Genomic DNA, 14,302 nt, shown 5'->3' with positions numbered 1-14,302 from the left:
AATCACTTTATGGTTTTATTGATTTTAGAGAGGAAGAGAGAGGGATAGATAGAAACATTGATGAGAAAGAATCATCATCAATCAGCTAGCTGCCTCCTGCACGCCTCCTACTGGGGATTGAGCCCGCAACCCTGGCATGTGCCCTGACCAGGAATCGAAACAGTGACCTCTTGGTTCACTGGTCGACGCTCAACCACTGAGCCACACAGGCTGGGCCATAAAATCACTTTCCATGGAAACCTGTTGCTTTTTCCCATTTAAATTTGGGGGAGCCACTGACTGCTGTGTCACCACTCCCTCAATGCACCTGCTCTGATCTCATGTCCTGCAGTGTCTGTGCTTTTTATTTTCTGTTAACTGGAAGGATACTAGGTTCTAATGAGACAGACAATAAGATAGGATTTAACTGAATCAGGCTTTTCACACCAGAAAAACATTCCCATTATTGTGAAATTAAAACGCAACATGTGAGCCCTGCATGGAACTCTGTATTTAAATATACAATCAGGATGCCAGGATGTGTAAATCCCACTACATCTTCAAAAAATGCAGAGAACAGAAAATAATGTAACTTGGAGATCCTAAGTATTTCCTTTGGATTTCTTGGAATTTAGAGAGAACTCCTGGTACCTGTCAGCTGTTATGTGGTCTGTGAAGTTCAGGGATCCTGTTCTGTGTCATTATTTAGGAAAGAATAATGCTGGTGATGAGGTTCGTGTGTTCCATTTAATATGACAACTTTAAAAGGTATAAATAGGGAAATCAGCAGAGTCCTTTGCAAAGTGTGGCAGAAGGCTCGATAACTTCATTCATCTGTAAATTTGTTTCTTTGATAAAATGCCTACAAATTTGTGCCATTTCTGTATGATACATGATGCCCTGCCTGCAGATGTCTGATTTTGCTGTTCAGAACTACTGGAGCCTATTCAGGGTAAGAGTTATGGAACTTATATACAAATGTCATTTTTATGAACTAAACTTGTTTGTAAAAATCTTCCATTGTGCCCTAGCTGGTTTGGCTCAGTGGTTAGAGAGTCAGCCCATGACCGAAGGGTCCCGGGTACAGAACTCAGTTTCGGGAGGCAACTAATGTGTGTGTCTCTCTCTCCCTTCCACTCTGTGAAAAGCAATGGAAAAAATATCCTCAGGTAAGGATTAAAACAAACAAACAAAAAAACCTTCCATTGTGATTTTAACTAAATAGCTTAGAAAATGCTATTGTTAAAGAAGGGTACCAAGCGGAAGGTCTGTGCCTAACCACCGCTGCCACTATTGTCCCAGCAGGAGCTGCTGTTAATGTTTCCAAAAACACGTATTTACCAGCTTGTAAAAATAAACATTAAAGGGTCGTCTTTAAGAGGAAGGGAAAAAAATATTAAAAATATGAACAGTAATATGGCAATAATACATATCTATCAACAACTGAATCTAAAAACAAACAAAATAAACAAGCAGAACAGAAACAGACTCAGAGTTAGAGAGAACATTTTGACAGTTGCCAGATGGAATGGGGGTTCAGTGGGTGGGTGAAAAAGGTGAAGGGATTAAGAAGTACACACTGATAGTTACAGAATAGTCAAAGGGATGTAAAGTACAGCATAGGGAACAGTGAATAATATTCTAACAACTATGTAGGGTATCATATAGGTGTGAGATTTATGAGGATGATTATTTAGTAAATTATGTAATGCCTAATCCTGGGGATATACAACTGAAACCAATATAATAACGCATGTCAACTCTAATTGAAAAATTAAAGAAATGGTTTAAAATAAAAACAAATAAATAAAACCATTCCTAAAAGATTATGTACAATTTACTTTACTCTGTCCTAAACCTTGAGCACTAATGATGTGCCAGGCTCCTTCTAAAGCATAAGCAAATAATTAACTTGTAAGACACTGCAAAACAAAGTTCTTTCACATATTGAATTGGGAATGTCCAACAAAGACCAATTCTGCTTATTCACTGTATTACAGAAGTGGTTTGTGAGTTAGTGACAAATTCTTACCACATATGGTGGTAGGGATGTTCTATGGGCTGGAATATTTCTGCGTGTCAGTAATACACTTCCTGCTTTCAGAAGCACTGAAAGTCAGCATTGTGAATTGTTTAAATTCACCACTCAACTACATTGCTGAAATTTAATTTCAAAGAAGCCTAGTTTCTTCCAGGCTTAAAGACATATTGAAGGCATTCTGGTTTTACTATTCTACAAATTATCAAATACAAGTGAAATGAAAAAGTAGTCTAGTAACACTTAACATTTTCACCATTTTACTTTTGCTACCTGAGATGCTGATATTTAAGCAATTAAGATTATGTCTATATTTTTAAAAAATCACAGATAGAACTTTAACTCAAGATTCTTAACTTATTCTTGCTATGATATACTTTAACATACAGCACTTGAAATAATCTTACAAATAGGCACTTACATATAGAACAGTGAACCTTTTGGTTTTCTCTGAGAAACTAATAAACTTTACCACTACAATCTTAAGAGTCCTGAAACAAGAATACACATTTTTTTTTCTTTAAGATGAAAAGACTTACTAGAATCTTGCTCTGCATTGGCACAATGACAAAGTAAAATTCCCCACATTTACTGTGCTAAAGTTAAAGTTCTCAAAGTTTATTAGGGGGGAAAACTGTATTTAAAAGCAAATGGACTGTTGGTGAGGGTATGGGGAAACTAGAACTTCATTAAATGCTGGCAGGAAAGAACATTTTAGCATAACCCATAAGGAAGGTAATTTGGCAATTACAAATAAACATAACCCCTTAGCCAGGAATTGTACTTCTATAAATTTGTCCTCTACATAAATAGCACACACAGAAAACCATGTATATACAAAAAGTTACTTATTGCAGCATTGTTTATAAAAGAAAAAAAACTTCAAAGAAGCAAAAAAGTCTACTACTAGCTAAATAGACTTGTTTCATTCATATAATTAAATATGATATAGCTGAAAGCCAATGAGGAAGCTCTTTATATACAACGATATGGAAATATCTCAAAAAACATATTACGTGAAAAAGACAGGGAATGCAACAGTGTATATAACATATTACTATTAGTGTTAAAAAGATTTTCATTTTCAGATACTTATAGTACTTTAATGCATTACGACATATTATTTGTGAATGTGACTTTAGAAGGATATCAATCTGAACAGTTGCAGAAACACAGGAGGAAAAGAAAGGTACCTTAAGTAACTGTCATTGGAAAAAACACACATATGTAACTACAAAGGAAAAGGGAAGAAGGAATAATTTAATTTATAAAATGTGAATACACTTCTGCAACACCTGCTGCAATCACTCCAAGCATTTCTTCTTTTACGTGACAAATTATGTTGAGAATTGGGCAAAATAAAGTTTTTATGTGAAATGACTTTTTACTTCTCATATAATGAACCTTAAGAACTTCTGTGTACAAATAAGTGCCTAATTTGAGTATACATTTTTACATATTCAGTTTTCTTAAAACCTAACACAGAATGAAATGCTACATTTAAGCTTCAGATGAAGAATGTCCTACTTAAAAATACACTGACAGCCCTGGCCCTTGTGGCTCAGTTGGTTGGGTGTTGGCCTACGCACCAGGAGGTTTGCTGGTCTGATTCCAACAGGTAAGGGCCCGAGTTGCGGGATCCATCCCGGGTAGGGGGCGTACAGGAGGCAGCCAATCCAATCGATGCTGCACTCTTGCATCAATGTTTCTCCCTCTCCTTCTCCCCCTCTCTAAAAATCAATAAACTATTCTTTAAAAATAAAAAATAAGTAGACCTAAGTACTATACTTAGAAATTTTCATACCCATCAGAGATACTAATCTCTGATATAGTATAAATAAAACCAAGGGGGTCCATTAAACACATAAAAACTTTATACTTTAAAAAAAAAAAAAAACAACTGGAACAAAAAATGGTCTCAATAATGTTAGCTATTATTACTTAGCTTACTTACTACAGATTTATTTTCTTCTTTGAAAGCTTTCCTAAATAAGTCAGAGATCAAAAGAAGTCATATATTCTGGGCCAATTTGTTTTCTGGGCAATGTTGAATATTGTAAAACATGTTTCATTCATATTGTCAAATTTGAACATGTTCCAGAATCACCCTGAGGGTTAAAACATAGATTGCAGGGCCCCAACCTCAGAGTTTCTGATTCAGTACAGCCTGAGAACTTGTATTTTTTAAAACAAGTCCCCAGATGACACTGTTGCTGCTGTCTAAAAACCATACTTTCAGCCCGGCCGGGCGTGGCTCAGCGGTTGAATCGGGGTTCGATTCCTGGTCAGGGCACATGCCCGGGTTGCGGGCTCGATCGATGGCTCTCTCATCATTGATGTTTCTTTCTCTCTCCCTCTCTCTCCCTCTCTCTCTCCCCCTCCCTCCCTCCCTCCCTCTCCTTTCCTCTCTCTGAAATCAATAAAGATATTTAAAAACAAAACAAAACAAAACATACTTTCCGCACCACTAGTATAAGGTATAGGTTCAAGAGAAAGGAGTATTGCATGGAATAATAGAGGTTGATTTTCAACAATTCTTAGGTTATTCTGTATTTTATGTACAGTTTGGCAGCATCAAATAATTTTGAAAAAGTGATTAGGGGTTTTCCTCAGGAAGTAGAAGATGAATTAGGGATGAAGAAGGAAAAATGCAATTCTCAGGTAAAAAAATAAGGGATAGGGGAGGAGATCATGGTTCAGAAGCAAGTCAGAGCAAAAAAATGCACCAGCTATAAACAAAACAATTAAAAGGTTTTGAGAGTAGACACTCAACTGGGAGACATAGTAAATAGGAAAATACTCATTTCTCAATCTTTTTTCAATCTCTTAAACATCAATATAATTCAACATTTTATCGACCTGGTAGCACTGACACCAGCAGTGTGTAGCTGTAAAACAAACACCATGAAAGGTGCTTTCAAATTTCAAAAGGTACTTTAAAATTTCCCCATAATTATCTTTCTGTTTTTGTGTACACTTTTTCTTTGCTTCTTAGTGGTAATTCTACTCACATACCCCCAAATCTTATCCATCTTTTAAGTCTTATTAGCCTCCTTTGGAGTTTCTTATCCCATTGATGCAAAAATATTTCTCTTTTGAGCTCTTTTTAGACTTAAACATTATTTCCTTTTGTTTATTTATGATAAATACATAAAATACATTTTTCTTCCCTTCCTAAACTCTAAGCTCTGTGAGCACATTATTATTAAATCTTAGAAAAAAATTTTAATGTTAGCCTAAACAAAAAAAGGTTTTTTGTTTTTTAATATCCCATCAAAATTAATGCCAAAATAGCAGTTGAAGTAGAGGGTAGCACCAAAGTTCATTTAACGATATGAAATGGAAAGTATATACACAATTTCATTTTAACTTCCTGAAGACTATTTTCCATGGTCTGTAGTGAAACTGTTACTAGGAAATAAACTGAGAAACATGCCACAATATACTAAGGGAGTTTATTCATAAGGTTAGTGCTTTGGGACAGACTGTATCAGAATAGCACTTAACTACACATTAATAAAATGATTCACTTATTAAATTATACATAATTATTCAATATAATTCTAAAGCAAGAAAGTACTTTGAATCACCACTTACTGTCCTAACTGGACAAAAATATAGCTAAATGATGGTATATTTACATAAGCTTATACTCACCACATCCTTTATCATGTATGACTTTTTTTTTAAAATTAAGCAAACAAAAAACCAAACAAGCCTTTAAAAAGGCATTCCATTTCTCTGTCTGATTTATTTCACTTAGTATAAATATGTGGACTCTAAAGAACAAAAAAACTAACAAAATAGAAACAGAACAGGCCGATAGTTGTCAGAGGGGTGAGGATTTGAGGGGCTTGGTGAAAAGGGTGAAAAGAATTAAAAAGTACAAATTAGGGAGTTACAGAACAGTCACAGAGATGTAGATTACAGTATAAGGAATATAATCAATAATATCTTGATAACTATGTATGGGGCCAGGTGGGTACCTGAGGCAGCTAAAGGGACCACTCTGTAAAATGTTCTAATCACTTTGCTGTATATCTGAAACTACTATAGAATAATAACGAATATAAACTGTAACTGAAAAATAAATTTTACAAAAGACATTTTCAATTAATTCTACCTGTAAAAGTCTTAGACAAAAAAAAAAAAAAAATCAATATACTTCTTAAATAATTTCATTTGCATCTCAGCATTTATATTAGACAAGTATGATAGTTTTAATTTTAGTCCCACACTTATAAAGCCTCCAATGGGTCTATCACCTCCAAGATAAACTACCAATATCTTAGTTCAAATATAACATATTTTGAATGCTGCCTGTCCAATTTTCCAAATTCCTAGCTTCTTTTTTATAACAGTCTCTTACTTAAGAGTTTTATGCTTCTTCAGTTATATAGAATTACCACCACCATAATCAACCCTCCACCCCTTTACATCCAAGTTTCACAATTTTTACTCATGTTCATGAGTTAATAATAGGACTCTGGCAGAAGTGTTATTTTCTCACCCCTTCTTAACCACCCCTCAACCTCCAGCACAGAGTAGTCAATAATAGACTGTTCTCTTACCACTTGTAAAAAATATTTCCGTAATTGTCTATCTCACCCACTTATAAAACTGAAGGCAGACACTGGACTATCTTACTGGACTTTATAGGTCAATATCTAATACAATGCAAATCACATTAAAAATGGGTAAATTTAAAAATTATTTGGGCCTTCTCAGACAAGTCATAGAGATGTCTAATATTGGAATTTTGGGGACAAACAAAAATTAAATTTAATTTTCACTGTTTTAAAGTTCAAATTATTTTCACATTGTCTCTTAAAACACAAAAGTTTTATTCCCCTAATCCTAAATCAATAAACTGATTCTCAAAGGCCTCTAAAAGTCACATGCAATATGACTATCTTAAGGTACCCTTCGTGTGTCAGAAAGAGAAGAACAGTTTCATTTTACCTAAGCACCAAAGCTAATGAGAACATGTTGTATGATGTTTGTTGAATCTCTCCAGTCAAATAGCTGTCTAATAGACTGTCCACTCGAGTGTCTCACGGGCATCACAAACCTCCAAATAGACCACCATTCAACAGTTACTCAAGTCTAAAGTCTAGGAATCATACTTGATTCCTTCCTTTACTTCCCAGATAACCAATCTATCAGCATATTGTGTTAGCTCCACCTCTAAAATGTATTTAAATCTCTTACTTCACAGTCACTGAACAGACTTAGAATTCAGAATATATTTAGACAAGGGCAGGGACATTTATTAAATTTAATTGTTGGCTAGATTTTACATCAGGATAATTAAAAAAACAAATGGACACAAAAAGTAATAGAGCTAAAATGGAAATTAAGATAACTCAAATTCCTTTTGGAATGAGATATAAAGAAAATAAATATTGGAGCTCAAGACTTCTCATGCTGTTACTACTCCACACACTACTGCCCCAAATTCCTCAATGTCAAAACACTGAAACAGTATGAGTTCCATAAGACAATACTTTTAATAAATATGCATACAATATACAAATTTTAAAACTGTACCTTAAAGTGAAATAAAAGTGGAATTACTTTAAGCTTAAGAGTTACAATCTGGCAAAATATAACAATAACTAACCCATAAAATAGTACTGCTTTTGCTATTGCTTTGAAAAATTTGAGGCAGTTACTGAAGAACCCATCTGGAATTTTAAAAGGTGGGGGGGTACATAGTTGGCACTCAATAACTGTTAAATGAATAAGTTCATCAAGTTTGATACCTGAAATATTTAATTGTCTTAAGTCACAAAAGCCAGTCAATCTAATACTACTAAGTTAATCCTACCAAACAAGTTGCATAATTATTAAACCAAAATAAATTTTTCATTAAAAACCTAAATACAAAGTAACAGTAACTAGTAAAATCAAAGTATAATTTCCACCGAAAGCATACTATCACTAACTGGCTGTTCTTAAATTCTTACAAACATATTTATATAAAAATACACATACTTCTAATAATGTTACAAGCAACTAAAACCACCAAAGGGTTTTTCAACTATGCAATTGCAATGCCCATCTTTAATTGCAAAATATGCAACTCTCTTTTCAAAATTCATCTTATCTTTGCTCATGCTTTACCAACTGCTGCATGACAAACTTGTCTGCCATTCTTTTTCAGAAATGTATAAAGAGTTCTCATATGAAGCTAAGTCAGGACTGATGTTAAAGGACATAACCTTAAGTAAATAGAGGCCAATCTTATGGGCCTTTGGGTAACAAATGATTTTATTCTTTGATCATGTTGATTTCAATGCTTCAGTTATTTTCCTAGTAGTCTGCCAAGCAAACTCCTTGCTTTCTTCTGGCTCAATACAGAAATCACCTTGCTGAAACATTTCCTGAGACTAGTACTTGGCACCCACTACCCCCACTTCCTCCAAAATTGCTTCCTCATCTCTACCCACAACTCTTCAAATATACCTCTAACTAGGACATATCCCAATGTACAATAATTATTCATATATATGCACAGACCATCCCTGATAGGACATGAATTACCTGAAGATGCATACCCGATCTTGTTTTTCTACTATTACCAGCTAGTACCAGCATAACCTGTGACAAATAGTAGCAAGTCAATAAACAGTTTAGGTCTTTTCATGTAGTAATGGTCAGTTCAGAGAAAAGGAATGAAATCAGAATTGACCAATATACTTAAGAAACGGTTTTCTCTCCCCTTACACTTCATTACTACTTCACAATGGGACTGCTTTGAGTCAGAGAAGCTGAGGTTCAATTCCATCAACTATTAGGAAAGGTCTCAACATAGCAGTTATATAATTCTCCCTGAGTGAGTGTAGCATTAGGCCTCCCTTACTCTAGAGAATTTGTTTCTAAATAAAACTTTGATCTACAGGCTTTATATTTAAAAAGAAATACGGGGAAGCATAAAAACTAAAAGAAAAAAGGTAATACAAAATTTTCACAACAAGCTTTATTCAATTTTTTTCAACAGCTTAGACAACAAGCAAATGTTTTCTTTCCTCTTCTGGTTGGCAAAGAAAGTATTTCCGTATAGTGTGTTCTCAAGATCAAAGTAAGTTAGGAGGTGTAATCCAAGTTTATCCTCTCCTTACCTCCATGCTACATTATTATGGAAATAAAGTAGAACCCCGTTTGAATTCAGAACAATAATGTTTGGTCATATATATTAATTTTAGTGAACTGAAGATATTTAATACCAAATGGAAAAGTGGTCCCAGATCTGATTATTTTATTCCTACTTACAAAGCCATCACCTCCTCTTTCATCCATTTTTTCATCAACTTTATCTAATGCCCTTCTAACCATTTAACTCATGAAACCATTCGTTCCACAATTTCCAGGTCAATCTAGCATACTGCTCAGAAATTCCAAAATCTGGGTATTAAAACTATGGCTCCTGACTATGCCACCCTTCATCTAATTTTGTGTCTTGATTTAAGAAAAGAAGAGCACTGTAGTCTTTAGCCTTCAGACTCCATTGCCAACCCAGACTCTCAAAAGTATTCCAAAGCAATCTCTATCACTAATCTCATTCCATAATATATAAACATACAGTAAAATTGAGAAAGAGTTCCAGCTTTAACACATTAATATCAACAGTCCAACTAAAAATTAAAACAAAGAAGACCCCCAAATTAATAGTATGCATGCAGAATTCATATTTATCTTTGCAAAAACAAATACAGCACAGGAAGAGTCACCTCTGCAGTTTAAGACAGCTCAATACATACATATTTACAACTATATGGAAAGAAATGATCTTTTGCTTGGCCAGGCTGCCACAAAGCTGTGGTCAACAGACCAAACTTTAAAGAGAAACTTACACTTCCTGGTGAACCATTAACTCCTTAAGCCCCTGAAAATTTCATTCAGAAAGTACTTCTATGAAGTCACCAATGATTTCCAAAGGGAATCTAAATCTCAAAAGCCTCAATTCATGTAGTTTTTGTTTTTTAAAACACAGGTGAGTACTTAACTCCTTTCTTAGATTCCATTAAACTGTCTCTTAATTCTTCTCTCATCTGCCAGTGAGTCCTTTCTGGTTCCTCTTCTCATCAGCCTCTAAATGTATGTTTTCTGAAACTGTACTCTCCTCAGATTTTGTCTTTTAGCAAGCTTCTCTCCTCCCTATCGTGCCTTTAACTATTACATTTCTGAACATCTCAAAATCTCTATTTCTCTTCAGTTCCAGTTCCATATTCAAACTGCTTACTGAACATACCAACAGCAATTCAAATCTAAGTAGAGAAAAATAGGTTCACTTCATTTTTCAAACGCTTCTATGTCCCATTTAATTTTCATGGCACCTCTGCTTCCTTATCCACTCAGGCTTAAAACATCCTAGTAGTTTTGGACTTTCCTCCTTTATCTGTCCACTTGCTTCCCCCTCCCCTCACATCCAATCAGTTTCAAGTTCTGACTAGCCCACCTCAGTAAACATCTCCCAAACCTGGCCCTAACTTTCTAGTCCTACGACCAAAGAAGAAAGACAGTTGTTTTAGTACAGGATCACAGGTAACAATTTTCTTTCCTTGGGTAATTGTCATTTAAATTAAAAATAAAAAGATTTAAGAAACTCTCTGGCCCTGGCCGGTGGCTCGGTTGAGCATCGTCCTGTGCACAGAAAGGTAGCAGGGTTCATTCCGGTCAGGGCACATACATACCCAGGTTGTGGGTTTGACCCCTGGTCCGGGTGTGTACAGGAGGCGACCGATGTCTGTCTCTCTCCCCCATCTCCTTTCCTCTCTCTCTAAAACTCAGAAAAAAACAAACAAACAAAAGAAACACTCCAAATGACTGAGGCAAAAAGGGAAATTTGGTGGGCACAACAAAATAATACTATAAATTAATCAATTAAGTCAAGGAGTAGAGACAGAAGAAATGCATTTATGTTTGTTAAATCATGTATGTAAGTACCCTACGCAACACCTAGCATAGAGCATATCTTTAAATATGTGAAAACTGAGATGACTATATAAGATTTACTAATAGATGAGGAACTTTTAAAATTATTTTATTTTCCAATTACACTTGACATACAATATTATACTAATTTTAGGTATAGTATACAACATAGTGATCACATTTATATACCTTATGAAGTGATCATCCTAGTAAGACTAGTAACCATCTGAAGCCACATATAGTCATTACAATATTATTGACTATATTCCTTATGCACAGATGAGGAATTTAAAGGAAAATTTGAATCAGCTGTCTCGGATAAGCTTAATTGTTCTTGAAACTAACAGATACCAAAATATATTTGTACATTCAAATATTGCCAAATTTTTTGTTCTTAAAGAACATTTTAATCCCTTTTTGTGTGTATCCTAAAATCTGGTGCTATACCTGAGTAGGAAACTTGAGATTACACTGCTCATTACCAACTCCAGTTCCTGTTAAAAACTCAGAAAGTAATTTTGAACTGTATATTACAAGTTTACTTAGATTGCATTAGACAAAATAAATCATGGGCCAAATTCTAAAATGGTAAACTGTCACCTCTGTTCTCCCTAATCCTTCCATTATCAATCTACACAAAGATCACATTTAACTCTTAACTTATGTATCCAAAAGCTTCAAGGTTACCTGGCAAACCAAACTAACTTTATAGGCTATATTTTTGTACTTTACCATTCCAATTTCCCAGGTCCAGTAACACACGAGGCATTACCATTAAGGGATATGCTATGCCATTTTCTCTATCAGTGCATAAAAATGCTCTTTGCTTAATATAAAGTACTTATGTTTTTAAGATATAAAATATTAAGGGTAATAAAGAATCTACTTTAACACAGCATTATTACTTTTCAAAAAGAAAGAGAGACCAACCAGAGATAAAATCAAGTTAGGTTGCTAAACTTTTGTCTGCAGAATTAAGTTTTAAATTCTTAATAGAAACAGAATTTGGCAATTCTTCAAAAGATTAGAGTTACCATAGACCTAGCATTTCCACTCCTGGGTATATATACCCAAAAGAACTAAAAATACATAGCCACATAAAAACTTGTACACAAATGTTCACAAAAGCATTATTCATAAGAGTGAAAAAGTAGAAACAACTCAAATTCCCATCAACTGCTAAATAAACAAACAAAATGTGGCCTGGCCAGTGTGGCTAAGCAGTTGAGCATCTACCTATGATCCAGGTAATCATGGTTCAATTTGCCATCAGGACACATGCCCGGGTTGTGGGCTCAATTGCCAGCAGGGAGAGTGTGGGAGGCAGCCAATCAATGACTCATCACTGATGTTTCTCTCTCTCTCTCCCTCTGAAATCAATAAAAATATATTTTTAAAAAATAATTATAAACAAAATGCGGTATATTCATACAATGGAATATTATTTGAGCATAAAATGAAGTACTAATATAGTATATCCCCCAAAACTGTATACATACTGAATAAATTATTCATTCCAATGGGTTAAATCTGAAAAGAGAAACATCAATTGAACTATCAAAAAACATATGTATATACATTTTGGAGGAGATACCCTATATATGCTCAACAGATAAATCTTGAAAACATTATGCTATGTGAAAGAAGTCAAGCACAAAAAGTATATATTATGATTCCATTTATACGGACTATCCAGAATAGGCAAACCCACAGAGAGAAAGTGGTTTCCAGGGTGTTAGAGAAGAGTAAATGAGGTGTGAGACTATCCTAAAAACCACTGAAATGAATATTTTAAAGAGGTGAATATTATGATAAGTGAATTAATCTCAATAAATGTGAATTTATCTCAACAAAGCAATTTTAACAAAAATGACAAATCTGATCTAAATAGGAATAACATGAGGAAATTACAAATGAACAATTAGGTCTATTAGAAACTTTGGCCAGTGAACTTAACATAACTTTTTCAGAAAAGAACAGGTAAGCATGATGAATAAGAAAGACAAAAGTACGCAGTTTTTAATATGAGTTGATGCCCAAACCGCAGTAATAAAGCTAGACAACTAATTTGGAAGACTAAATATTTATAAGAGGAAGATAAGTAGTAAATGCAAGGGAGGGGGTGAGGAGGAATAACTGATAAGCCACCTAGGATTAGGGTTAAAGTTTAAATTCTGAAACTTCTATAACTAACCCAGGACCAGGAAGAAGGATTAAAAATAACAGAATTAAACCACAACCTGGGTAATTAAGCAAATATTTTTTTCTTCAAATTTTAGTATATTTTTCTGGAGAAATGAAATAGAGATTATTTTTGATACCAAACATTAAGATTCCTTGCAAAAACCATTTCATTCTAACACTTATAGACTTGGTCCTGAAAAGGCCGGACCACACTACTACAAAGATATGTGCACCTCAAGTTACCAAGAACATGATTTTTGTCTTCATATATCTTTGTAAAAATGATAAGCAGCACTCCTCTTTCTTACATGTAAAATCAAACAAAAAACCCAAACTTCAATTATAATAAAAACTAGTACCTACCCATACATACACAATTTTCAAGATTTCCACTACATTTTAAATAAAGAGACAAACTCATGATATATTTTTCATAACTAAAATAATGTATAATCTAGAATGGGTTTCTAAATTATTTTTTTTAAGATATTTTAGAATCCATCAATTGAAATAAGCCAAGATTTTAAATAAAATATGTGACATTTTGACAACTTTCAAAATCACGGTCAAACTCATTAAAGAGAATTTACTAGTATTTTGTCCAGCAGAAACTTTACTAGTACAGATACAAAGAAAGTATGTCAATCTGTATAATAATCGTGAAGGAAAAATTATAAGTAACCGAAAATTCAGCTGATTATAAGTACTAATTAAAATGGGATCATGAAGTCACATTAACTGTCCTATATGATGATAACATTTTACTTTGAAAATGAATCACAAGTATTGTTTCATTATGATTTTTAAATTTTCATAAACTGGTGCTACTCTTTGTGTTAAAGATGGGTTTGTAAAAACACTGATATAAAGAACTACATCTCAACAAAAAAACCCCACACAATTAAAAAATGGACAAAGGACCTGAGTAAATACTTCTCCAAAGATATACAATGGCCAAACAAGCATATGAAAAGATCATTAACCATCAGAGAAATCAAACCAAAACAAAATATCACCTGGACCCATTACAATGGCTATTATAAAAACAAACAAGTGTTGGTGAGAATGTAGAGGAATTGATGGACTGTTAGTGGAAATATAAAATGGTACAGCCACTATAGAAAACAGTATGTCAGTTTCTGAAAAAAATTAAAACCTGAATTA

At 34.0% G+C, this 14,302-nt stretch overlaps 1 protein-coding gene across 3 annotated transcripts in view; it reads right to left on the bottom strand.

Annotated features, from left to right (window-relative positions):
* Positions 1 to 14,302, bottom strand: part of PTPN12 (protein tyrosine phosphatase non-receptor type 12) — a 96,979-nt gene that overhangs the window by 54,528 nt on the left and 28,149 nt on the right. The gene's annotated exons all lie outside the window — the stretch shown is intronic.

The sequence above is a fragment of the Miniopterus natalensis genome, chromosome 10 (assembly GCF_054644295.1).
Source record: "Miniopterus natalensis isolate mMinNat1 chromosome 10, mMinNat1.hap1, whole genome shotgun sequence".
NCBI lineage: Eukaryota > Metazoa > Chordata > Mammalia > Chiroptera > Miniopteridae > Miniopterus > Miniopterus natalensis.
This window is presented reverse-complemented; position numbering and strand designations above follow the sequence as displayed.